The 27,416-nt window shown below is 35.5% G+C and overlaps 1 pseudogene; it reads left to right on the forward strand.

Annotated features, from left to right (window-relative positions):
• Positions 1 to 766: 766 nt before the first annotated feature.
• Positions 767 to 27,416, forward strand: part of LOC114902418 — a 30,025-nt pseudogene continuing 3,375 nt past the window's right edge.

Genomic DNA, 27,416 nt, shown 5'->3' on the forward strand with positions numbered 1-27,416 from the left:
ACCCCGCTTTCCCCCCTTGGTGTCCATACATTTGTTCTCTACATCTGTGTCTCTATTTCTGCCTTGCAAACCAGTTCATCTGTACCATTTTTCTGTATTCCAGATATATGCATTAATATACAGTATTTGTTTTTCTCTTTCTGACTTACTTCTCTCTGTATGACAGTCTCTAGGTCCATCCACGTCTCTACAAATGACCCAATTTTATTCCTTTTTATGGCTGATGAACGGACCTTTAAAAATGATTCTAATGAGAGCTCAGAAAGAAAAGACATAGCTAAAGAAAAAGCCTCAACTCTTCCTAAAGAATATCTAAGACATTTTCAACAGTGTTGGTAGGAATATGGATGGCAAAGACCATTCTGATGAGGTCTCAGATGAAAATGAGGAAAATGTTATTGGAAACTAGAGGAAAGGTAATACTAGTTATAAAGAGACAAAGAACTTGGCTGAATTGTGTTTGCCCTTTCTGGATGATAGAACTTGTGAGCAATGAAACTGAATATTTATCTGTAGCTATTTCTAAGCAGTGTTGACAGTATGGCTTAGCTTCTCCTGACTCCTTCCAGTAACATTCAAGAAAAGAGCAATGACTTAAAGATGGAATTGTTAACCAAAAGAGAAGCATAATTTAAAGAGTTGGAAAATTCTCAGCTTATCAATATTGCAAAAAAATGAGAACACTAAGGGTGTGGCCAAGGATCCTTTGATAATGAGATTAGTATGGATCAGCTATTTCAACAGAAGCCAGGAGTTATTCTCTAAAATGTGGAAGAATGGCCCTGAAGACTCAAAGATCACCAAAGTTGCCACTCCCATCATAGGCTCAGAGTGCAAGCAAGCACCCAGGAAACAGAGCAATTTCAAAGGAGGGGCTGCCAGTGCCTGTGGGACCTCAGTGAGCATGGCCTGGCACTGCCTCCCATCACAGGCTCCCTGCACTCTGGTTCCATGTTCCTTGGCCATTCCAGGTGAGGTTCTTATAGGCTCTGTTGTGAGATGGGTCACAGTGGCCACCCCTCTGGAGGGTGCAAGCAGCAAACTTTGGTAGCTTCAGTGTGGCATCATTTTTCCATCAAGGAGATACATGAGCCCTGTGGAGCTTGACCTTCGTTTCAAGAATAGAGCTGCCTGGAGTCACAGGTGTGCAACCCAGGCACAGAACTGCTTCCAGATGGGATCACTTCAGAGAAACATCATGGGGGCAAGGCCTAGAAACAGAGGCACTTTGAAGGCAGAGCCACCCAAAGTTGGGGGTCAGGGCTGCCCAGCAAGCTACATGATCAGGACTGCTACTTCAGTGTGTCTAGAAGATGATTCTTCCACCCCAGTGGAAGCATCAAGACAAAGAGGATTATTCTTGGGCCTTAAGGTTTAATGAGCATTGTTGGCCCCATTAGGTTTTGAACTTAAAGGGAAATGTCACTCCTTTTTTCTTTCTCATTTCTCTCATTTGGAATGCGAATGTTTATCTTAGGCCTGTCACACCATTGTATTTTGGAAGCACATAACTTATTTGGGTTCCCCAGTCCACAGCTGGAAAGCAATTTGCTTCAGGATAAATTGCACCTTAAATCTTACCCATATCTGATTTAGATGATATTTAGAAGAGACTTTGGACTAAGACTTTAAAGTTGATTATGGAATGAGTTAAGACTTTTCTACTGAGGTGGAATAAATGTATACTGCATGCAAGAAGGACATGAATTTGGGAGGCCAGGTGTAGAATACTATAGATTGGATGTTTGTACACCCCCAAAATTTGTATGTTGAAATCCTAATGTCTAGCACAATAACATTTGCTGGTGGAGCCTTTGGGAAGTTACTAGGTAATGAGGGTGGAGCTCTCATGAATGGGATTAGTGCCCTTATAAAACAGAGTCCAGCTACTCTGTCCCTTCTGCCATGTGAATACAGTGAAAAGACAGTCATCTATGAACAAGGAAGCAAGCTCTAATCAGACACCAAATCTGCTGAAACACTGATCTTGGACTTCCTAGCCTCCAGACCTTTGAAAAATAAATTTCTGTTGTTCATAAGTCACCCAGTCTATGCTGTTCTAACAGTCTGAATGGCCTAAGATATATATTGAGGCTTGCCTTTTCCATAATTATGTATCATGGTTTAGCTACTAATAACAGTTATGGCACCTATGCTGTGAAATATTTATTTTAAAATATAAATTGGAAAAACTAGAAAAGCTGAGTTAGAAATTCATTTGGAGGTTAAAATGGCTGAGAATAACCAAGGAACCCTTGGAGAAGAATAAGGTGCTGATAAAGACAATAACATATAAATAGAAACAGTTCCATGCACAGATGGTCACTTGATATATGACAGAGGTGGTACTAGAAATCATTGACAAAAAGGGGACTTTTCAATTAAAAGCTCCTTCAAATACTGGGTATTCATATATGAAAATAATTAAACTGTTTCCCTACTGTACACCATACATAAAAATCAATTTCTTGTGCATCAGAGCTCTACAAGTGAAGAGAATAATTATGAACATTTTAGAAGATAATAAAAAATATTTTCATAACTTAAGGGTAAGAAATAATTTCTTAAAACTAAACACAATTAGTTACTAATTATAAAAGAAAGGAGTAATGCATTCAATAGCACTATAAGTCATTCTTATACGAAGAGTGTAGAAACACTGTATGAATAAAGATTTGCAACATCTTTAACCAACAAATTAACTGACAATTAAAATATATTGAAAACTCCTACATTTAATTGCAAAAAGGAGAGAATCTATTTAAAAATAGGCAGAAGCCTTAAATCGCCTCTTAACAAAAGAGGAAATCCAATTAGACAACCAACAAATGAAAAGATGTCAACGAGTTAGTAAAAATTCAAATTAAAATCACAATGTAAATCTATTCACAAACATCAAACTGGAACAGATTTAAAATTCTAATCTGAATAGAATGTAGATCAAGGGAAACACTTATATGCTGTTTTGAGTATAAAAACTGTTATTGTCACTTTGGAAAATGTTTGAAGTCATCTCATAAATTTGCATTGTCACATACACTACAACCCATCAATTGCAGTCATAAATTTATACCTTAGGTAAGTTCTCATACATCTGCTATACAAATCTACTAGGATATTTGTACAAGAGTATACAAAACAGCATTATTTGTTACAGGAAAAGCAGGGAACAACTTGCCTCCACCAATAACAGAATGGAAAACATGCTACTTTATACTATGAAATAGTCTAGTGAGATGGTGTATAACAAAACAAGAGTATTGTACTTGGAGCTAGATTACAGAGATTCATATCTGAGCTCCATCTCAAATAAACTCAACTCAATATTATTATATTTAATAATAATATCTACAGTTAATATGAGAGTATCATCATCATTGTTAAAACAATGAAACTGAATGAACAACAGTCACATAACAGCATAGATGGCTCTAGTAAATGTAACACAAAGCTAAGAAAAAGACAAACATGAATGTGTACAGTGTAATTCCATTCGTATGAACTTCAGAGACAGAAAACTAGATATTGTTAGGGGATATACACAGAGACAGTAAATCTAAAACAAAGTAAAAAGAAATGTAACCCAAGTGTCAACACAATGATTACTTTTAGGAGTGGTGGGCAGATGTGATCACAAAAACAAAAACAAAAAAAATGAAAACAAGACAAACAATAAAAAACAACATCAGGGTTATTGGCAAGTTTCTAATTTGTGGACTGGACGGTAGTATATGATTATGTTCTTATATTACACATTAGTCTGCTCATTTAGATTTTACTCACTATTCTATGCATATATCTCCCAATTAAAAATACACTAACAGAAATAATTATATAGACAAATTTAATTAGAGTAAATGTGAGGTTTTTTTTCTACAGTAACATAGAAACTTGCAACCAAAATGCTTCCTTGAATAGCAGAGGAAAAAGTGTTCAGCCAGGAACTAGGTATATGTCAATAGCTATATGTGACATGTGATCAGCTGGGTTCAGATAAGAATGTGAGGGAATACCATTTCTGATTTAATTTTGTTGTTTTGTAGACCTAGCGAATACTCATGGATCCCTTAGAGAGATGTTTCAGATTAATAATTTGTTTTCCCTTGTCAATAATAGCCTTTCCATGAATCCTTCATTACACTCAGCCTGTAAAATTTGCTTTTAAAGTACAGGTAACATGGGCTAAGCATGTGCAACGCTCACTGTAAAACCATCCATTGTGTGAAGAAGTCATTTTTAAAGAGAAGACAACTTGTTACAATAGGAAATTTACATGAGTACTAATTTAAATGTTACTATCGTAAGTTCAATTTATAATTGTGAAAATATCTTACACAGTAAAACACAGTGCCTCAGGTAAAGTGGGAATTGAAATTATTTTAATGTATACAGTTTGGGCATGAGCCAGGTGAACTGCTAGCATTCAGAGATGCTTCACCTAGCACTACTCTGAAATGGTTCTAATTATGATTTTCTTACCATCATCGAGTACATCTGGATGGCATCAGACACTTTAAATTTGCCTTTTTAATATTTTTATATTATGTAAGCTTATGTTTTGGTGATCAAAACAAATGTTGACATTGCTTTAAATCCTGAAATAAAAGTCGCATTTTTTTAGGGGCTCTTAATCCAGAGGTTACGTGTGTCACACAAAAAGAAACAGGAATAACTCCTAAATTCCTACAAAAAGGGAATTTAGTCTGTGTTTACATGACTGTTACATGATACCACCAGCACTACCCACAAAACAAATGAATAAATTATGTTGACCTAATATATTTCTAAAAGAGTCAATTTATTATGAGGGTTGAAAGTTTAAAAGCCCTGAAACAGAATCTCTCAATACACAAATTGAATTTTTTTTCACTGGTGATAAATAAAAATTTAAAAATTAGAAGGTATGACCTTAGAATGTATGTTTGTACTGTAAGCCTGAAATTTTTTCTGAACCAAACAGGTTGTCATGAATATCAAGAAGAGAATGCAATGAAAATTCTTTTCAGTGTTTATACTCACAGTGCTGTGAGGGATATTGGAAACTGTCAGCTTTAAAAATCTTCCTCTTAATGAAGCTGAGCTTCTAACAGGATAACAATTTGTCCAAGATAAATAGTTACTAAATTAATCAGGACCAGAATCTGAGTCTGCTAACTCCTAATTTATAGCTTTCTGTGACAACATGTTGTTGAAGACTGCATTTATCTTATGAAGCTATGTAGTTGTTTTCCAGAAGTAACATTTTTTCTAAGCTTCTTTTGCTCTTTTCTTCAGGAGTATTCTTTTATGGGATACAATACAAATTTAATTATCATTTTAGCATTATATAAAAAGTTATAAAAATGAGGCATGCCACAACTAGAGATTCTATTCTGAACTCAGACTTGATAACCATACAGAAACAGCATGATGACTCACCACCAGTGGCTCTCCAGAAAGGCTGAGAGCCTGTTTAAAAGTGAATAAAACTTCTTCACCTTATTCTCAACAGTCTTGGCTGACAGTATCAATCACAATTCCATACGGACAAAAATGGAATCATGGAAAATCAAGGCTGCACAACCAGAGTTAAAATCTACCAATGCAGAGAGCAAAGTCTGTGAGTTTGCAACATTTATTGAGTGCCTATTATGGGACAGGTTAAAACCCTATGACAATGGTGAACGAAACCAACCCCCACTCCTTCCCCCTGAAAATAACCAAAAAGTTCACAGTCTAGAGAGAGAGAATAATAACTAGCATCTGTTGAATTCTTATATGTTACCAATTGGCATCATCTATATCACCATATTTCATGCTAACTCAATGATATATATTTTTACTCTCATTTTACTAATGAATAAATTGAGGTACAAAAAAGTTTTAAAAAACAAAAGAAATTGAGGTACAGATTATTTAATTGCATTGCCCAAGTCAATTAGCTATTCTAATTTTTTCAGTTTATATATTTCCCATAGGCTGAAGATAGTTAAATATAAAATTGTAGTCAGCTTCGGAGATGCTGTTTCCTGTAATTTCCAAATATTTTGGAAATCATAAGTATTATTTCTTTTTCTCAATAATTTACATTAAAACTGTCAATTAAGGTACCTATCACCAATTCTTACCTAATTACAATTCTCCTGCAAGTCTTTCTCTGGTTCTGGTATCTATCTTTAATTTTTACCAAACCCCTGGTATCTACGCCTAGACCTAAGTATTACTCATCAGAAAGTTTATCATAGATATTTAAGACTGAAAGTTACCCTAGAAACCTTTAGAACTAATATTTTCATTTTGTTTCTTCAGGTGAGGAGACTAATCCTAGAAAAACAAAGCACTTTCAGAAGATGACAAAGCTGGATAGTTAATGGAAAAGTTTGGGGTAGGGGAAAGGATGAGGAATAAAATCTGAGTTCCTGACTCTAATCTGGTATTGTTTTTCGATATTTTATTGCTTGCTAGCAGCCACTGAGATAAACGTTTGCACTATTTTCTAAAATAAATGTTGATAGATTGTAGGTGTAAGTCTGTCTTCTTACTACTTTATTTCCATCCAAGTTTATTTTCAGAACAATTCATTTTGAACACATATAACAGCTATTATTTTCACTTTCAAGCCTCATGCTTTACTTGCCAGTTTATTAATTTAACAAATATTATTTATTAATCATAATACATATTGAGTATTATAGAAATATAAATTTCTATTAATCTCTATCTTAAAATTTAGTGTCTTAATTACTCAAGATGTCAATTCAACTAACAGTTCAACATAATTGCTCTTATCTTCAAATAAAAGTAACAAAAGATTTAAGTAATGTAGGCTCATTAGAGAATAGCAAGTTTAATTTTTTGAATAATTAAACTGAGTAGAATTCTATGTTAGTAGCAATAATAGCTAACATTTATATAGCATATAATAGATGCTGGGAAGAGTGGTAAACAGTTTACAAATATTTTCTAATTTATTCCTCAAAATAAGCTATGGGACTGGTATTAATTTTATTTTATTTTTTTATAAATGCAGACACTGAAATCCAGGTAGGTTAAATAATTTACGCAAGGCCACGTGTGGCTCCCTAAAATGTAGAAACTCAAAATTTTTCATTTTTATAGAAATATCAATTTCCTTTGCTTTATTTTCCCCAAAGAGCACTGATTATTTTCCACAATCTAATATGTTTAGATTACTGACTTAAATATCTATTGCTAGTGGCAACAACTTGGAATACAAACTGCTTTCTCTAAAGATGATATGTCACGTGGAAAATTAGAATTTTAAAAATAATAATCTAATTTCATTACATGAAGAATTTGTACAGAAAACAAATTCTTTGACAAGCTATTCCAACCAGGTGGCTCTTGGATCCAAGCCAGAAGGTATAAACTAGGCATATGTCATCCATCCTTGCCAATCAAATTTGCAAATATTCAAACAAGATCAGTTAAAACATAGAAATGTATAAATAGATCATATTTCCTTAATGCCTATCTTTAAAGGAGCTTTCAAGCTATGTCATCCAATTTGTTAACTATAATATTTTCCAAGATATGACACTTCATCTGTACAGCCACAGATCTTCAACAGAAGTTTCTACTAAGTTAAAAAGATTTCTTGATAGAATATTCAATAGATGAAAGTGTTACAAAAGCCATGGAGAGAGTTCTTTACAATTAGTTGATTTTAGCTTCAGGCTTGAGAAAAATTTTAGGTCCTCAGAGTTTATTTGCTATATTAGGGTTGTTAAGTGGGGATATGCTAAGCTTTAATAAAAATCTTCCTGCTTTAATAAATACATGTACTTATTTTCTGTAACTATTTCCTTAAGGTTAGGATTTGCAGGTAGAATTGAGGTTTTACCTTGGATTGAAAATATTTCCCCAAGGACTGCCTGATATAAACTTTTAAAGAGCTCCCTCAACTCTGAATTATCAGGCCTAATACATCTATAGAAAAATATGAAATGCAATAAATATCGCTGCATTGGCAATCATATTACAACACATAAATGTATCAAAGTAATATGCTATCTATCTTAATCTTACACAACATATAATTGTGTCAAATTTATTCAATTAACAAAAGAGAAACAATAAAGTAAGCAAAAGAGAAGAAAGGGAGAAAGATGGTGCATGAAAAGAGTAATTTCTCTTTGCAATTCTGGTGGGGAGCATATTATTTTTCTCTATAGAATCAGAAGATAAAATTAGACTAGAAAGAGTTCTTATGTCTGGGGAAAATATGCTATTCTTGAAATCAAATCAGAAGTTGAAGAAGAAACTCAAATAATAGTGCTAAATAATTACAAGTGCCCATTATCGGGTAGTATAATAAGGTGTGGGAACTTGCCTTTTATTTAATACTCCAGTGAAATGAAGTATTACATTATCTATCTCAGCAGTTGAAAATGACTCAGCTCTATTTTAATATTTTCTTTTAACCATCATGAAAATCATAAAAGTAGCAGTCATGGATACATATGCTGTTAAGATATTAATAATAGAAAGTGACTTAAAGTTAAAAAATACAATAATGGGGCTTCCCTGGTGGCGCAGTGGTTGAGAGTCTGCCTGCCAATGCAGGGGACGCGGGTCCGTGCCCTGGTCCGGGAGGATCCCACGTGCTGCGAAGCGGCTGGGCCCGAGCCTGTACGTCCGGAGCCTGTGCTCCGCAGCAGGAGAGGCCGCAACAGTGAGAGGCCCACATACCGCAAAAAAAAAATATATATATATATATATTTATATATAATAATGAATATAATATAAAATGAATAATTCTATAACTAACCTCTTATTGAAATGTCTATAAATACTGAACATCTGTTTTTTAAAGTAACACTTAAAAACGTCAACTATTTATCTCACATCACCTCACTGAGACATGTACATCACTAGCGTGATAGTAATAAGAACTCATCTCCAAATATACAGCTTTACCAGTGTGAGCATTTGACAAATGATCTAATTTGTGTGGGATGATTTACCATGGATCCAGATGTTGTATGCCGAACAAACACAACTCATGGACTCAGATAATCATGCAATGTTGTCTCTTATTCTGCCACTAAATGCATTCAGTAATGTCAGTTTTTCTACTGATTGAAAGGGAACTATGGCAGAATCCTTGTATTTATTGGTTACTCTTAGATTTTGTCTCAAATTACAGTTTATTTTCAAAAATAAAACTGTCCAGTCTCAGTTATAATTCTATATAATAGCAACAAAAAATTAGAAAACTCAGGTAAAAACATCATAATAAGATCAATAAGCATTAAATAACTACTAAATTCATCAAACGTTGTGATGACATATACTCTAAACTAACATTACTGAGAGAAATTTATGCAACCTATTTAAATCAGACATAAACCACACTGATGAACTCAAGGTTAAACTGTGCATTTTCTATAACCTACTCTTTAGATTCAGTGCAATTCCAGATAAAAGTACTATCAAAATTGACTATAAAGTTGATAAAGAAATTGATTATAAAAGTTCACACAGAAATGCAAAAAGCCAAGAAATGAGACAATATGAACAGGAAAGTTGGAGAATTTATTACAAAACATCAATAATTAAGGCAATGGGAACAAATAGAGAGGGGACAAATAGAGTATAGATAGACAAATACAACAGATTGTAGAGTGCAGAAAGAGACCTACACATATATGTGTGATAGATTTATAACAAAGGTACCACTGAAATGCAGTGAGAAAATGTTCTTTTCAACAAAAAGTTCTGGATTTAGCGAAATGCCAAATTACAGATAAAAAGTATACCTTGACCCCGCCTCATGTCATACACAAATATGAATCCCAGGTATGTTATAGACCTAAATATACAAGTAAAATCATTAAACTCTTAAGAGATAATACAAGGAAAATGTCTTCATGAACTTCAAGTAGGCAAAGATTTCTTAAACCAGATATAAAAATCAATAATCATATAATGTAAAAGCTGATTAATTGAACACCATTAAAATCAAAAACTGTTGTGCATTAAAAGATTCCTTTAAATAGTGAAAATATTCACAGAATGTGAGAAGATATAGCAATACATATACCTTAAAAATAACTCATATCCAAAACACATAGTGTTTTCCTATAAATCAGTGAAAGAAAGGATAAACTCTCCTGACTTTCCAAGAAAAATTGAGCAAAATATTTCAGCAGCTACTTTACAAAAGAGAATATACAAATGTCCTATAAGAATACCAAAAGATGCTCAGTCTCTTTAGTCAGAGGAAAATAAAAATTAAAGGGACAATGAGATAATCCTCCAACTACAACTACAAGAATCTTACTCATTAGGAATGGCTACAAAGGGAAATAACACTGGTAATATCAAATGACAGTGGGATGTATACAACTGCAACTCCCAAGCATTGTAATTATGATTTCTAATTGTTAGAATTCTTTTGAAAAACTATGTGGCAGGGTTTACCAAATGTAAATATACGAATATCCAGTATCCCACCCATTCCACCTCTAGTCATTCTACTACTAACCAAAAGTAATGTGCAAATTGTGTATCAAAAGACTCTTCATTGGGGCTTCCCTGGTGGCGCAGTGGTTGAGAGTCCGCCTGCCGATGCAAGGGACACGGGTTTGTGCCCCGGTCTGGAAAGATCCCACATGCCGCGGAGCGGCTGGGCCCATGAGCCATGGCCGCTGGGCCTGCGCATCCGGAGCCTGTGCTCCGCAACGGGAGAGGCCTCAACAGTGAGACGCCCGCGTACCGCAAAAAAAGATTTTTCATATCAACATAATTTACAGTAGCCAAAAACTGAAAACATTTCACTTGGCACTTAATAATTATTATAAATAATTATTACATATATGTATTAATATATGAATAGTACAAAATATATAGAGTAGAATGTTCAGTAATACAACATGTCAATGGGTGAGAAACAACTTACTGCTACAAGCAATAAAAATAATGAATGGCACTGAGGTAACATTAGGTAAAATAGGGACTTCCCTGGCAGTCCAGTGGTTAAGATTCCACGCTTCCAATTTAGGGGGCGCCGGTTAGATCCCTGGTCGGGGAACTAAGATCCTACATACCACGCAAGCAAAATTTTTTTTAATTTTTTAAAAATTAAAGAAATGATACTACATGCCGCACAGCCAAAAAATAAATTTTTTTAATTAAAAAAAATAGGTAAAATAATCAGTTACAAGTAAGTATATGCAATTTTACTACATTTATATAGGTTTCAAAAATGGCTTTAAATAAACTAATGTGGGAGAAGTCAGAAAGATAGATTCTTTGAGGAGGGTACATGGCAAAGAAGTATGGAATTCCTTAAATATTTGCACATAGTTATAATAGTTCTTTTCTCTAACTACCTTTTCCTGCTAGTTCTACTATATCTGTCATTTATAGATCTATTTCTCTATTTATTGCTTCCTGGTTTTGAGTCACATTTTCTTCTTCTTGACCTGCAAAGGAGTTTTTGATTGGATATTAACATTGCAAATGCTATATTTTTACTGTCTGTATTTATGTCTTCCTTTAAAGAACATAATGATTTGTTTTGACAGAGAATTGAGTTATATACTGAGTACTTTAATCATTTAGAGCTTCATTCTTAAAATTTGCTGGGGTGGGTTTAAAAGAAACTTTACTTCAGACATAGTTCACTCCCACTACTAACTCATGACTCTTCTGGGCTCTCTAGGAATATGAGTGATCTCTGAGGATGTTCCATTCTATCTGGTCAGGGATGGAACATCCTCTCACCTTGTGAGGAGTTCTGAGAATTTTCAGTTATAATTCTCTGATTTTTCTTTCTTTGTCTGTACGTGGGAGTGTCATACTTCTCATGTGTCATCTGGTAGTTAGCAAACACTCAACAGTACACAAGTGTGAATCTCTGAAGTTCTTTTTCTACACAGATCCCTTATGCCCAGAACACTATGCTCAAATTTCCAAGCACTTCAGCTTCCCTAACTATTACTGCTGATTCCTCAACTCAGTAAACCTTTCTTTCTTTTTAAAACATTTTTATTGGAGTATAATTGCTTTACAATGTTGTCTTAGTTTCTGCTGTATAACAAAGTGAATCAGATAGATGTGTACATATATCCCCATATCCCCTCCTACTTGTGTCTCCCTCCCACCCTCCCTATCCCACCCCTCTAGGAGGTCACACAGCACCGAGCTGATCTCCCTGTGCTATGCAGCTGTTTCCCACTAGCTATCTATTTTACATTCGGTAGTGTATATTTGTCCATGCCACTCGCTCACTCTTTTGATACCTCGTTGTGGTTTTGATTTGCATTTCTCTAATGATTAGTGAAGTTGAGCATCCTTTCATGTGTGTGTTAGCCTGTATATCTTCTTTGGAGAAATGTCAGTTTAGCTCTTCTGCCCATTTTTCGACTGGGTTGTTGGTTTTTTTCATACTGAGCTGCATGAGCTGCTTGTGTATTTTGCAAATTAATTCTTTATCAGTTGCTTCATTTGCAAATATTTTCTCCCATTCTGAGGGTTGTCTTTTCATCTTGTTTATGTTTCCTTTGCTGTGCAAAAGCTTTTAAGTTTCGTTAGGTCCCATCTATTTTTGTTTTTATTTCCATTTCTCTAGGAGGTGGGTCAAAAAGGATCTTACAGTGATTTATGTCAAAGAGTATTCTACCTATGTTTTCCTCTAAGAGTTTTATAGTCTACAGTTGCTCCCAAAGTCCACCACCTCAATTTTAGGTTGATTCATTGTCTATTCAGGTATTTCACAGATGTAGGGTACCTCAAGTTGACTGTGGGGATTTAATCTCTCCTCCTGAGGCTGTAAGGAGAAATTTCCCTTTCTCTTCTTTGTTTGCACAGCTCCTGGGGTTCAGCTTTGGTTTTGGCCCCACCTCTGCATGTAGGTTGCCCTCAGGCTTCTGTTCCTGCCCAGACAGGACGGGGTTAAAGCAGAGGCTGATTAGGGGTCTCTGGCTCACTCTGGTTGGGTGGAGGGAGGGGTACAGAATGTGGAGCGAGCTTGCGTTTGTAGAGGCCAGCGTGATGTTGCAACAGCCTGAGGTGCACTGTGTGTTCTCCCAGGGAAGTTGTCCCCGGATCACAGGACCCTGGCAGTGGTGAGCTGCACAGGTTCCCAGGGGCAGATGTGAATCCTGTGGATAGTGACCTGTGCTTGCATACAGGATTCCTGGTGGCTGCAGCAGCAGCATTAGCATTTCATGCCCGTCTCTGGTGTCCAAGTTGATAGCTGCGCTCATGCCCGTCTCTGGAGCTCATTTAGGCGGTGCTCTGCCTTCTGTGGGCAGAGAAGGAATCCCCTCTCCTCGTGCACCCCAAAACAATGGTCTGTTGCCCCTTAGGCAGGTCCAGAGTTTTTCCTGGACTCCCTCCTGGCTAGCTGTGGTGCACTAGCCCCCTTCAGGCTGTGTTCATGCAACCAACCCCAGTCCTCTACCTGGGATCTGACCTCCGAAGCCCGAGCCTCAGCTCCCAGTACCCACCTACCCCGGTGGGTAAGCAGACAAGCCTCTCAGGCTGGTGAGTGCTGGTCGGCACTGATCCTCTATGCGGGAATCTCTCCACTTTGCTCTCTGCACCCCTGTTGCTGTGCTCTCCTCCGTGGCTCCAAAGCTTCCCCCCCAGCCCACCCCCCATTTCCATCAGTGAAGGTGCTTCCTAGAGTGTGGAAACTTTTCCTCCTTCACAGCTCCCTCCCAGAGGTGCAGGTCCTGTCCCTATTCTTTTGTCTCTGTTTTTTCTTTGTTCTTTTGCTCTACCCAGGTACTTGGGCAGTTTCTTGCCTTTTGGGAAGTCTGAGGTCTTCTGCCAGCGTTCAGTAGGGGTTCTTTAGGAGTTGTTCCATAGGAGTTGTTCCACATGTATATGTATTTTTGATGTATTTGTGGGGAGGAAGGTGATCTCCACGTCTTACTCCCCTGCCATCTTGAAGGTCCCCTCAGTAAAGCTATCTTGTTCAGCTTGAGATTCCCCTCTTTGCACTGTGCCCTGGAAAATGCCGTAAAGATGAAAGCCAGGATAATTACAGGTCTTATCCCATTGTCTCTCTTCTCTCAGGGATCACAGCCCTGTATTGCCTGTTGTCCAATGTCTGAAAAGAGTTATATTACACATTTTGTTTGTTTGTTTGCCAGTTGTATTGCAGGAGGTCAAATCTGGTCGTAGTTAAGCCATCATGTTCATTAGCAGAAGGCCCCACACTTATTAATAGATTTTAAAAATTGTTTAAAATTGTTTTTATGTATTAAATAGTTTTTGTTTTGTTTTATTTGTGAAAATCAGATATCTAGTTGACTCCTATTTAATATACCTCAAATAACTGGCTTTAAAGTACTTAGATACTCAAAATTTGTGTCTATCTGCCCTTTGCTTCATATCATTCCTTACAAGGCTGGTAGGTTCTTTATTCATTAATCCTCTTATACACTCCTCATGGAAGAGAGAGTCCAAACTCAATTTGTTAAAGATTTAAAACTGTTCTAAATATAAAGTGATAAATAATAAAATAACTTATTTACTTAAGGTAAATAATATTTTCAAAGTAGCATGGCATAATTTAATACACACAAACCAAGGCTTGAATCTCAGTTGTTATTATTATCTTTGTGTCCCTTTCCAAGTTTTAGTCCTTTATGAACCACAATGTTCTCCTCTCTAAAATGGAATTAGTAATCCTTCACTTAATGGGATTAAAAGAAATAAAGTATGTACTTCATAAACAGTCAATATTATGATAACACCATTATTTCTTTTTACTGTTATTTCTATTTTTATTGCAAGTTTCCTGAAAGCTATGTTACCTGATTTCTAAATACAAAGGAAGAGAACAAACCTTTTCTTTGTCCCTACAAAATGAATTTTTAAATTGAATTTTTGGTATTGTGTAGATACCACAAAAATCAGGGACTTTAAATATATTACTTTTTTTGTTATTAATATCTCTATAGGCCAACACATCAAATTTAAAGACAGTTATGTGTAGCAGTGTAGTTTCTGAACTATTTCATGTGTCTTGTGTCTCTGATCCAACCACTAATATGTGTCTTGAGCATAACAAGCAAGAACACTGATACTGTAATACTATATTCAGAGAAATCACCTTTATTGGTAATGTGTATGTTATCGAAAAGATGAGTAAGATGAATTATATTGTGAGATGAAGGACCTTGTTTTTAAGGTCCCTGCAAAAATGTAGAAGCAGCTACTTTATTATCCTGACACTTTCTGTTAATGGTAACATGGTTCAATAAATTAAAACATTCTCTAGTGGGCTACACGTACACTATGTTAATGCAGGTATATAAGCATAATCACAAAAGACACAAACTGTGTCAAACTTGCCTGATATATGCAAGGATGATTTTACGTACTATTTAATTCTAACTGGCATTGCAGTATATGTTAATTGGATGATTCATTTTAATATAGGAAGACACAGTGAAATTAGAATTCATTAAATGAAAGATATAAACAGAAAATCCTTAGTGATCTGCTGAAATCAAATATAAGAAAAATCTCAAGAGATTCAGTAATCATAGAGAGTGATTTGGGGATATACGAAAGGTATTTTCCATGTCAAAGATAGTATGTGTCTTAAACCCTACATAATAAAGTTTTCAATTTTGTTGTAATAATTATTATAATATTGTTGGCCTGATTGCTAGATATAAAGGGCTAATTTGCCTCTGAAACATTTGTTTCTAATTATCAGCATTGGAGAGAATGAATTACCTTTTTTCTTTTTCTTAATGAATGTTAAGCATGTTCTTATACGAACTAAAGGACATTACATTGTCTCATTTCAATCAGGTGAAACATGACCCAAAGCTTTACAAAAAAAAAGAAAAGCAAAGGAATGTTAGAATGGTTATTAAAAAATGACACAAAACAATAAGTGTTGGTGAGCATGTAGAGAAAAGAAAACCCTTGTGCACTATTGGTGGAAATGTAAATTGGTTCAGCCACTATGGAAAACAATATGGAGTTTCCTCAAAAAAATTTAAAATAGAACTACCAAACAATCCAGCAACCCCACTTCTGGATATATATCCAAAGGAAATAAAAACAGGTTATTGAAGAGATATATGCATTTCCATATTTATTGCAGAATTATTCACAATAACAAAGCTATAGAAACAACCTAAGTACCCATTAATGAATGGATGGATAAGCAAGACATGGCATTGGGAATTCACTGATGGTCTAGTGGTTAGGACTCAGTGCTTTCACTGTTGTGGGCCCTGGTTCAATCCCTGGTTGGGGAACTAAGATCCCACAAGCTGCACAGCACAGCAAAAAAAAAAAAAAAAAAAAAAAGAAGTAGAGGAAGAAAATATGGCATTCACATACAATGGAATATTATTCAGCCAAGAGAAAGAAAGAAATCCCACCATTTGCCACAATAGTGATGGACCTTGAGGACATTATGCTAAGTGAGAGAAGTCAGACAGAGAAAGACAAATACTATATGGTATTACTGGCATGTGTAATCCAAAAAAAAACTCCTAAAAACAGTAAAATTGTAGTTGCCAGGGGATGAAGAGTGGGAGAATAGAAGAAATGGTGTTTAGGGGAAAAACTTGCAATTAGTAGATAAATAGTCCTTGAGATCTAATGCACAGTACAGCAACTATAGGTAAAAATATAGTTGACCTTTGAACAATGTGGGGTTTAATCTGCATATAAATTATAGTTAGTCCTCTTTATCCACGGTTCCTCCACATCCTCAGATTCAACCAATCACTACCAAGCAGTTCTGCAGCATTTACTATTGAAAAATATTCACATATAATTGGACTCCTGCAATTTAAACCTGTGCTGTTCAAGGGTCAACTGTACTGTATTATAAACTTCAAACTTACTAAGAAACTAGATCTTAATTATTCCCACAACAAAAAATGAAATGATAGTTACGTAATGTGACAGAGATGCTAGCTAACACTACAATAGAAATCATACTGCAACATATAAATATATCAAATCAACATGTTGTACACCTTAAATTTGCATAATGTTATATGTCAGATATATTTCAATAATCAAAAAATAATAATTTGTAAAGTTTCTTTTTTTTTTTTTGCAGTACATGGGCGTCTCACTGCTGTGGCCTCTCCCGTTGCGGAGCACAGGCTCCGGACACGCAGGCTCAGCAGCCATGGCTCACGGGCCCAGCCACTCCGTGGCATGTGGGATCCTCCTGGACCGGGGCACGAACCCGTGTCCCCTGCACTGGCAGGCGGACCCCCAACCACTGCACCACCAGGGGAAGCCCCAAAGGTTCTTTTTTATAGTCCTAATTTTTCTATCGAATTTCTATTTTAAGTAGCATTTAAACAATAACTAACTTATTTCTAATTTTATTAATTATAACATTCCCAATGTATTTTTAATTATGCTAGCTTGAGAGATTTCCTTTTTCCTGTATTTGTTTTTTCTTCACAGTACATAGGTATGCTCATCAAAAATATGTAAGAGTACTTGTGATGCTCAAATAATATCTCATAATTTAAGTATCTGTAATTTCAACATGCAACTTCCCATTAGTTTTTACTTGTATGATTTAATTATTCCAAATTCTAAATATTAGATCTAGTTACAGGTAAAGTAAAACTAAAGATCACTCTGTATTGAGGAAATTACTAGTAATATTCACAATCATTTTGGATATAAGAATTATACTGTTTAGATACCCATTAAGCCACATTTTTCAAATATTCAGATTTTAATGCATACTACTTGAGCTGACACAACTATATCGTTTTGTAGTAAACTAATAGAATATTTATAAACAATGTATACATTATATTTGGTGCTGGGGGAAAATGACTCTCATTACTTTTACTAGAAATTCAGTCTGCTGCTGATACTGAATATATAGCAGTATTAACTTTTAAAATAAATAATAATTTAATGACAGAAGTTTGCTTCCTTTAGGTAAGAGGCTCCATCCAACAGATGAATCATATGACATAAAAACAGACTGAGTAGACAATAAGTGATTACCTTGACTGTTAATTTGACTAGGACTCATCAGTCTATCTCTCTTTAGAAATGAAATGAGAATTGGGGTATTTCTTAGACACAAAGAGGAATGCAGTCTAAGATGAATCAAACCCATTGCAAATACATGCACATGGACTCTGTAATTAATCACTGGAAAGTGAAAAAGTTATGCCTTAAAAGGGAAAACGGCATTTTTTAGGTCACGTGAGCTATTAGCATGATTAGGTGCAAATGCAAATTGAAGCAATAATTTTATATAGAGGCAATATAAAGATGTAGTTTTTAATATTTTAATATTGATGAAAGCCAAACATATCTTACATTTGGTGCCAAAATAAATGTTCCAGACAGAGGTGTAAGATGTGAATTTTCTGTGTTTGCTAACTTATTAATTCATAGAATTTATATGCTAATCTGTCATCTGAATTCATTTATTTGTATTGATAGTACCACAGGACATTTTCCTTTTAATTAAATATGAATGTTTAATGAGACTTATAATATCTTCAAAAATTTTAAACTCTGAAGCACCTTTGAAATAAAACTGCCAAGCATTTGGATGTTACCAGTTGAGCACATGGTAATACAATCAAAAACAGCAAAAATTAGTGTTGCAATGAACACTGGGGTGCATGTATTTTTTGGAATTATGATTTTCTCTGGGTATATGCCCAGGAGTGGGATTGCTGGGTCATATGGTAGTTCTATTTTTAGTTTTTTAAGGAACCTCCACACTGTTCTCCATAATGGCTGTATCAATTTACATTCCCACCAACAGTGTAAGAGGGTTCCCTTTTCTCCACACCCTCTCCAGCATTTACTGTTTGTAGATTTTTTTGATGATGGCCATTCTGACCTGTGTGAGGTGATAACTCACTGTAATTTTGACTTGCATTTCTCTAATAATTAGTGATGTTGAGCATCTTTTCATGTGCCTCTTGGCCATCTGTATGTCTTCTTTGGAGAAATGTCTATTTAAGTCTTCCATCCATTTTTTGATTGGGTTGTTTGTTTTATTGATATTGCCAAAATATCTCAGAATTAGAGCTTTCTGAATGTGGGAGTTTGGAACAACGTAATTCAATTGAAGAGACCTAGGGATAATAGCTAAATAAGAAATACAAGAAAACTCATGTTTTTCAGTATACATCAAATTTAAATATTGGTTTTAAAAAAGTTTTGCATCATTGTAATATCATGCACAAACAAAAGTGATTTTCAGAGTCTTTCAGGTTAGAATACACAGAAAGCTTAGACTCGTACTGGATTACTAAATCTGTGTGCTCCTGTCTAGACTTTCACTCCTTTCTCCCTCATAACACTAGTAATATCATGATCACCATTTAATTTGTAATCATCATGATTAATCTCAGTATGCCTATTATCTCTGTTTATATCCATCCCAAAATATAACTGCGTGGCTCCCAAGGCATTCCTAAGCCTCTAAATTCTAACTCCCTATAATTCTATGGAGAATAAGGAAAGTCTCTGCACCAAATCTCTATCTTTATTTTTCTCCATATTATCTAAAATCATCTAAAATAGAATATATTTCACTCTTTTGAAAATTTATTTTATGTTTTCACTCAGTAGAATATAATCTCAGTGAAGGCAAAGTTTCTGTCTGTATTGTCCACTGCTATATCCCACCACCTAGAATAGTATATAACCTATAACAGGTGCTCAATAAACATGGGTTAAATGAATATATGAATCCTGAAGAAAAAATATATTTGCCCAGATTAATCCTCATCATTAAACATATATTATCAATTTAGTGTTTTTCCCCCCAGAAAGAAAACCTGAAATATGCCTCTGTCATAGTCAGTTTATATCACAGACTGGGTGGCTTATAAACAACAGAAATTTATTTCTCACAGTTCTGGAAGCTAGGAAGTCCAAGATCAAAGCATCAGTCCATTCTGTGTATGGTGAGAGCTCACTTCCTGGTTCACAGACAAAGCCTTCTCGCTGTGTCCTCACAGGGTGGAAGGGTCCAGGAGGCTCCTGAGCCTCTTTTATAAGGGCACTAATCACATTCCTGAGGGCTCTACCCTCACGCCCTAATCATCTCCCACCTCCTAATGCCATCAATTTATGGATTAAATTTCAGTATATGAATTTTGGGGGTACAGAAACATTCAGACTATAGCATCTTACAAATGATCAGTAGTATCATATAGATTAAGCCAAATTAAAGAGAAAAATGATTACAAGGAAAGCAAATAATTTCCAATACCTCTGAAAGGAGAGGGGGAGGAAAGGAGAATTGAGTACAAGAGCCTCAAAACACCTTGCAACTCCACAGTGGATTTCTTAACTGACATGAAATGGTGAGTCCTTGTACTACTGTAGTACTCACTCATTGACGGGGACTTTCTGGGATGCACAAGGCCTAAACTGGCAAGCTGAGGTAGACCCTTAAGGCAATCACAGCTGGAGACCATGGTTTCAATCCCCGCTGGTTTTCTTTTTACCAGCAATCGCAAGGCACACCTCTATGGCTGTCATATATTACAAATTTTAGTTGAGGGGCTACATCTTTGGGTGGAATATGGGGAATAATTTTCTTCTTCTAGGGCAAGATGACACAATAAGCCTTGCATGGCAACAGTACCATCCTAACAGATGTATGTCAAATGACTGTATTTGAAGAGAGCAATGAGAAACAAATTCTGAGGCCTAGAAAGCCTATCATATATGGAAATCATATGTCCCAAACCAAGGTTGGGCTTTAGCTAGCACACACACACTCTCAAAGTTAAAAAGATTAAAAGAACTAAGCCTGGAAACTATTCACGGGGTCATCCAAACAGTATGTAATTGGACTCTCCTTGAGGTAAAATTTTAAAAAGACTTTTTTCCCCCAATAATGCATTCATTTCTTTATTTTTGTTTCTTTGCTGTTGTTGTCGTTGTTGTTGTTGTTTGGGGGGGGAGAGGGTGGGAGGGTTAGTCTTCAACTCATCCTGAAAAAAATATACAGATTTTCCAGAATGAGATCAAGATGATTAGGCAAAGAGGTATAGAGATGCAGCCACCTATATTGGTCCAGTATAGGAGTTGTGATGGGGGAACTAACAGAGGGGTAGAAACAGTAATGACTATGGATGGTCTTCCATTTGGACCATGCTCCTACAGGTAATTATCACATGAACTATACTTCCACAGTGCTGAGGAACTAACATGAAAATTAGCTAAATAAAACAGACTAAATTACATCTCTGTCTGTCAGGTTAAAACATGTGTATTCGTGTACTATTGTTGCAGTAACAAATTACCACAAATTTAGTGGACTAAAACAACACAAATTTATTATCTCACAGATTTTGTAGGTCAGAAGTTAGGGTGGGGTGGGGTTTCATAAGGCTGAATCAAGGTGTTGAAAGGGCTGCCTTCCTTAACGGAGGCTCTGGAGAATAGTCTGCTTCCAAAGTCATTCAAGTTGTTGACAGATTCCATTTCCCTGTGACTGTAGGACTGAGGTCCCCGTTTCCTCCCTGGTTGTCAGTCAAAGATTTGTCATTGCTCCTAAATGCTATCTGTGGTCTTTCTTACGCTTTCCATGTGGCCTCCAATAAGACTGGATCAAGCTGCTCTTATGCTTTCAATATCTCTGATATTCATCTTGCTACATCTGACTCCAGTTTAGAAAGTTATCTGCCTTTAGGGACTCACGTGATTAGACTGGACTCAGTGAGATAATCCAAAATAATCTCCCTATATTAAGGTCCATAACCTTAATGACAATTGTAAAATTCCTTCTGCCATATAAATGTAAGATATCCATAAATTCTAGGGATTTTGGTATAGACACCTTTGTAAGTCTATTCTGATATACACATACAGCAAATTTCCTAAGTATACTTTTAAAAACAAAATGAAATTACCCAAATTACTCAAATCAAATTTGAGTGCATGTAAAATATTTACATATGTATATATACATATATTCATATAAATTCATGTGCACATGTATTCCCCCAAATGTCTAAATCATTGGTGCCAAGATACATTTTTCCATCTACTTCCTAATTGCTTCAACCCTACATTTCATTTAAGTGTGTGGAAAAAATCAAAACATATTTTAAGAATTCAAACATCTTTGAATGAATGATTTTGATTTAAAAAGTCACCAAAGCGGGCTTCCCTGGTGGTGCAGTGGTTAAGAATCTGCCTGCCAATGCAGGGGACACGGGTTCGAGCCCTGGTCTGGGAAGATCCCACATGCCACGGAGCAACTAGGCCCGTGAGCAACAACTACTGAGCCTGCGCATCTGGGGCCTGTGCCCCGCAACAAGAGAGGCCACGACAGTGGAAGGCCCGCACATCACGATGAAGAGCAGCCCCTGCTTGCCACAACTAGAGAAAGCCCTCACACGAAACAAAGCCCCAACACAGCCAAAAATAAATAAATAAATAAATAAAAAATCCTTCCCTCTACTTACGAAAAAAAAAAGTCACCAAAGCAATCTCATTAAAGAAATTAAAATATCTACATTTAATTCTGTACCTGTTCCTCAACATAGACAATAATTCTTCCCTTTTCTATTGAAGGATATATTTGCTGGCTCTGAATTATGGTTACATCTTATGGCTTAAATCCAGGGAAACAATATTGTTTTAAAATACACTGCATTACCTTGCATTTCTCTGCGGGAAATTCTGGGAAGAAAGAAAAATGATTTTAACTACTCTACCACTGCCTACATCAAAATGTAATTATAATTATGCTGCAGGTAGCAAACTACTCAAGGTACCTGCAGCGTACAGATAAAGTGGTTCATTGGCCATCCATTTCCCAGGGGGTTTAACTTAATCTACAGAGTATGTATAATGCATATTAATCCAGATGGCCCTGAACTCCAGCCATTTGGAGAAAGCACACAATCTTCCTTTAAGAATATGTTTTGTAATACAATTTTTTCCTGGTTCTAATCATTAGCACTGGGTACTTTTAAACCTATCTGGAAGCCCACAATGTTACTCTAAAATACTTATCCAGAATTTTCACCATTCTGAGATCACCCTACAATAAAGGGAGTAATGATGTCCTGCCTGTGTGCCATGTCAGAAGATGTTCAAAGTATCACATCATAGCTAAAAATATGTAAACTCCCAGTCAGCATAATTATATCAGGTAGATAGCTCAAGTTAAGTAGAAAATTCCCACAGTATGAGATACTATATCTTTCTTTAAAAAAACACGGTGTCAAAAAAAAAAGTATAGCTTGACCATTCCTACAATAATATTTATGGTCTACATACCAAACTTTCACATATATTTTAAGATTCTATAACATTATGCCAGATGGGCTTGTTCATTTGTTCTGTTTATTACACATGATATATGATGGGTTGACAAGTAGCTTGTGGCTTGGAACACAAATAAAATCTAACAACAAGCAAATATAATGCCAACTATCATTTATAAATCAATGCTAGCTCTAATTCATTGATATTTACAGATTGGCAAAATCTGCTTCAGACTTCTGCTGATTACGCCTATGTATTTAAGGTAAAATATCTACAAAGGTTCCATAATTCCCAATGTTATTTTTAATACTTAAAGTTAGCATTTCTTGAATTAAGCTATATAGCAAAATAAAATAAAGTCAGCATCAAATTAAATATATGTTATCTGGAAGAGAATTCTAAATAAGAATAACTTACAACAGACTTCTCTGTAAGTCTTACATGCTATTTTATGATATATAGTTAAGGTAAGACCAAATGATTTGAGTTAGTTATGGGAAAAATTATTTTTTTACAACAGCCTTGAAAATTATATTAAAAAACATAAAATTTTTATATAATTCAAAAAGTATCAACGGATGCCACCAATGGTGGTACTTTTGGCTAAGATTAGCCATTCCCATTTCCTACTCAAGGATCTTGTATTAGGAGGGAAACATTACATTACTTAAAGTTTTTTTTTTTTTTTTTCAGTACGCGGGCCTCTCACTGTTGTGGCCTCTCCCGTTGCGGAGCACAGGCTCTGGACGCGCAGGCCCAGCGGCCATGGCTCACGGGCCCAGCCGCTCCACAGCATGTGGGATCTTCCCGGACCGGGGCACGAACCCGTGTTCCCTGCATCGGCAGGCGGACTCTCAACCACTGCACCACCAGGGAAGCCCTAATTAAAGTTTTTAATAAATATATGCCATTAATAAATGAATGCAAAATTTCAAATAGGTAAATGTTAAAAGGAAATTAAGAAAAATTATTGCTTTTTTAATTTGACTTGAGACGACACTCATTATTAAACTCATCTTATTACTTTTATTCCTGTACTTACAGGCTTATATTCTTGACTGGTATAAATCTTTACAAAGAAAATTAATGAAACACAAAAATGTAAAACTTTATCTAAGCTATTTTTTCTCTCTTAAATTAAAAACATAATCTACAGCAGTCTTACTTTAATAAATTTTAAAAGGATTTAATTTTTATAAGTAATTTAAATATATTCTATAATACACAGATTTTTAAATTTTTTAACTTAATTCTTATTTTTGTTCTGATTTAATTTGAAAACTGAAACAAAACAAAAATTAGTTTTATGAATAATCCCAGGAAAACAATGTTACATATGAACTAACTAAGCATCTGCCCTGATGTACAATTTTTACTTTCATACTTCTTAAATAATGTGAAGGAAATCTCTCCAAAGTAGTCAGTGAGAATTTTTACAGCTGGCATCTTTGCTGCATAATTTGAGGGTTTGCCAGATGTTTGATTGACAGTGAATGGGCCTGCTATATCTCCATCTAAAAGGTAACATTCTAATTGAAAATTAAATGTTATTACCCCTAATCATAAAACGTTCACCATTTAAAACTTAACTGGCTCAGGCTTCCCTGGTGGCGCAGTGGTTGAGAGTCCGCCTGCCAATGCAGGGGACACGGGTTCGTGCCCTGGTCTGGGAAGATCCCACATGCCGCGGAGCAGCTGGGCCCTTGAGCCATGCCGCTGAGCCTGCGCATCCAGAGCCTGTGCTCCGCAACAGGAGAGGCCACAACACTGTGAGGCCCGTGTACCACAAAAAAAAAAAAAAAAAAAACTTAACTGGCTCAAATTTCTAGAACAGGCATTCTCAATGGATTTTGTTCAGGGCAAAATTCCAAAAACTAGAATTTTTGTGAACACAATGGAAGGGCTTCAATCTCAAAAACACTAAACAATCAGTAATAACTGTGTTGAAATCATTATTTTCTGGTATGTTTCATGGTTTCTATAAACAGTGACAATGCTTTCTTTGTTCATTTGACCATCCTTCAACGCTGTCACTAAAGTTTAAGGTTTGAGCCCCGATCCTTTTCTACTGGATTCCAGGGAGGAAGTTTTTAAATTCATTTTTTAAACTCTTGCCTCTTAATATTAGTAAGGAACATAAAATCTAGACAAATTCTTGGCAGACATATCCATAGCATTACATATAGTTAGTTGAGACAAAAATACATTTTGAATACTTATTAATATTTGGCATCTGTGAAAGATTTTAATGCATAATCATCTAGGACACAGTGCCTGATATTGTTGTACCAGAAACACCAATGACCAGCAAACACTGAGTACACATCAGAATGGTAGCTTTTAATAACCTCCTTTTTATGCTTTCTACAAGCATGATTCCTATCTTTAAATATTATCCTAGGATACATAATGGATATTATCTTTCCGATACCTTTTATTTCCTTAAAAGTTATGCTCGAAGTGTTTATGGGTGTTAATCTATGATTACTTTTTCTGAATATTTATATAATTTGAAGTGTTTCACAGGATTTTCTAATTTTAAATGTCTATAACTTTTGTATATTACTGTATCTTTCCATTGTTGGACACTTACAAAATTGGACCTGCACTAATATTAGAGAAGATTTGGTTTTAAGTTTAGTGCATAACTCATAATTTTTCTCCCCTATCTTTTTCAAATTGCACAATTAACCTATCATTGTATAATATTATATATATATACATATATAGATGATATATACGTATATATTAGTGATATATACATACATATAAAGGTATTTGTTATAAGGATTTAACTCACATGGTTATAGAGACTGAAAAGTCTAAAGATCTGCAAATGTAAGCTGAAGATCCAGGAGAGCCCACAGTATAGTTTCAGTTAGAGTTCAAAGGCCTGAGTACCATGAGAACCAAAGCTGTACATTCTCATCTGAGTTCAAAGACCAATGTCCCAGCTCAAAGACACGCAGAAAGAGCGAATTATTCTTTACTCCACCTTTTGGTTCTAGTCAGGCCTTCAATGGATTGGATGAGGCCTACCCACACTGAGGATGGCAATTTGCTTTACTCGGTTAAATGATTTGAGTGTTAATTTCATCCAGACACACCAAAAATAATGTTTAACTAAATATCTGGGCATGCCATGGCCCAGTCAGGTTGACACATAAAATTAACCATCACACTTGGATTCATAAATATTGGAAAATTATTTGACTATGTGGCCAAGAGCATGGAAGAGGTAACGTTGGAATATTGAGTTCAAGGACATCTGGGGAAGAAACATGTAATTGAACCAATAGGAGCTGACATAAAGGTTAGGATCTTTGTCTCATGTATTAACGACTGCCAGAGAACATCCGCTGTAGAAAAGATGTGATTGGAAACCCCAAGACAACAAGCTGAAAATTACTAGGAGAAACTCCTTAAGCTAGTATAAAAGGCAGGATAAGTTATCTTAATATTGAAACCCAACAACTTTTATTTATACAAACAATGGGTAGAAGAGAGCAAAAGGAAACTCCAGTTAAAATAGCAACGAGAAGTTAAAATGTCTAGGGATAAAACCAAAAAGAAATGTGTAATGTTTTTAAAAGTAAAATTTTAATGAACTCAAAAAGGACTCTGAATAATTGAACAAATGGGAAAGTTACTGCCTCTGGGGGGGATTTTATGATTTATGCAATTACTGGCACCAATTCTTTAGCTTTCATTGAATTCCTATCCATGCCATGGCCTCATCATGAATGTAAGGTTCCATTCCACATTGTGATTGGCCTAGTGACTTACTTGGACCACATCTTTCTCTTCCCCTCTAGGAACACTATGATAGGAACATATTCTGGTTAGACACCAGTTTAAGAAGAATGAGCTTTCTCTTCTTTTAGAGGGGCAAAATGCCTCCTAAAAAACATTAAGTACCAAATAAGAATAATAATATCAGAGTACTAATAACTAAGTCCAACAAAAAGACTCATTTAAAAAAATTGTGTATGTGGCCTTTGGCACAGAACTGAGTATGCTCAGACACATAAAACCCTGCAAAGTTTCAGAGAGAATTTTATAAGCAAAGCACTTTCAATCTAGACCCCAAAACAACAAATGCTTGGCCAGGAATTAGGGGATGATGGGAGCCACCAGACACACACACACACACACACACACACACACACACACACACACACACA

Source organism: Monodon monoceros, unplaced genomic scaffold (genome assembly GCF_005190385.1).
Source record: "Monodon monoceros isolate NGI ecotype Baffin Bay Population unplaced genomic scaffold, NGI_Narwhal_1 Super_Scaffold_20, whole genome shotgun sequence".
In the NCBI taxonomy this organism is placed as follows: domain Eukaryota; kingdom Metazoa; phylum Chordata; class Mammalia; order Artiodactyla; family Monodontidae; genus Monodon; species Monodon monoceros.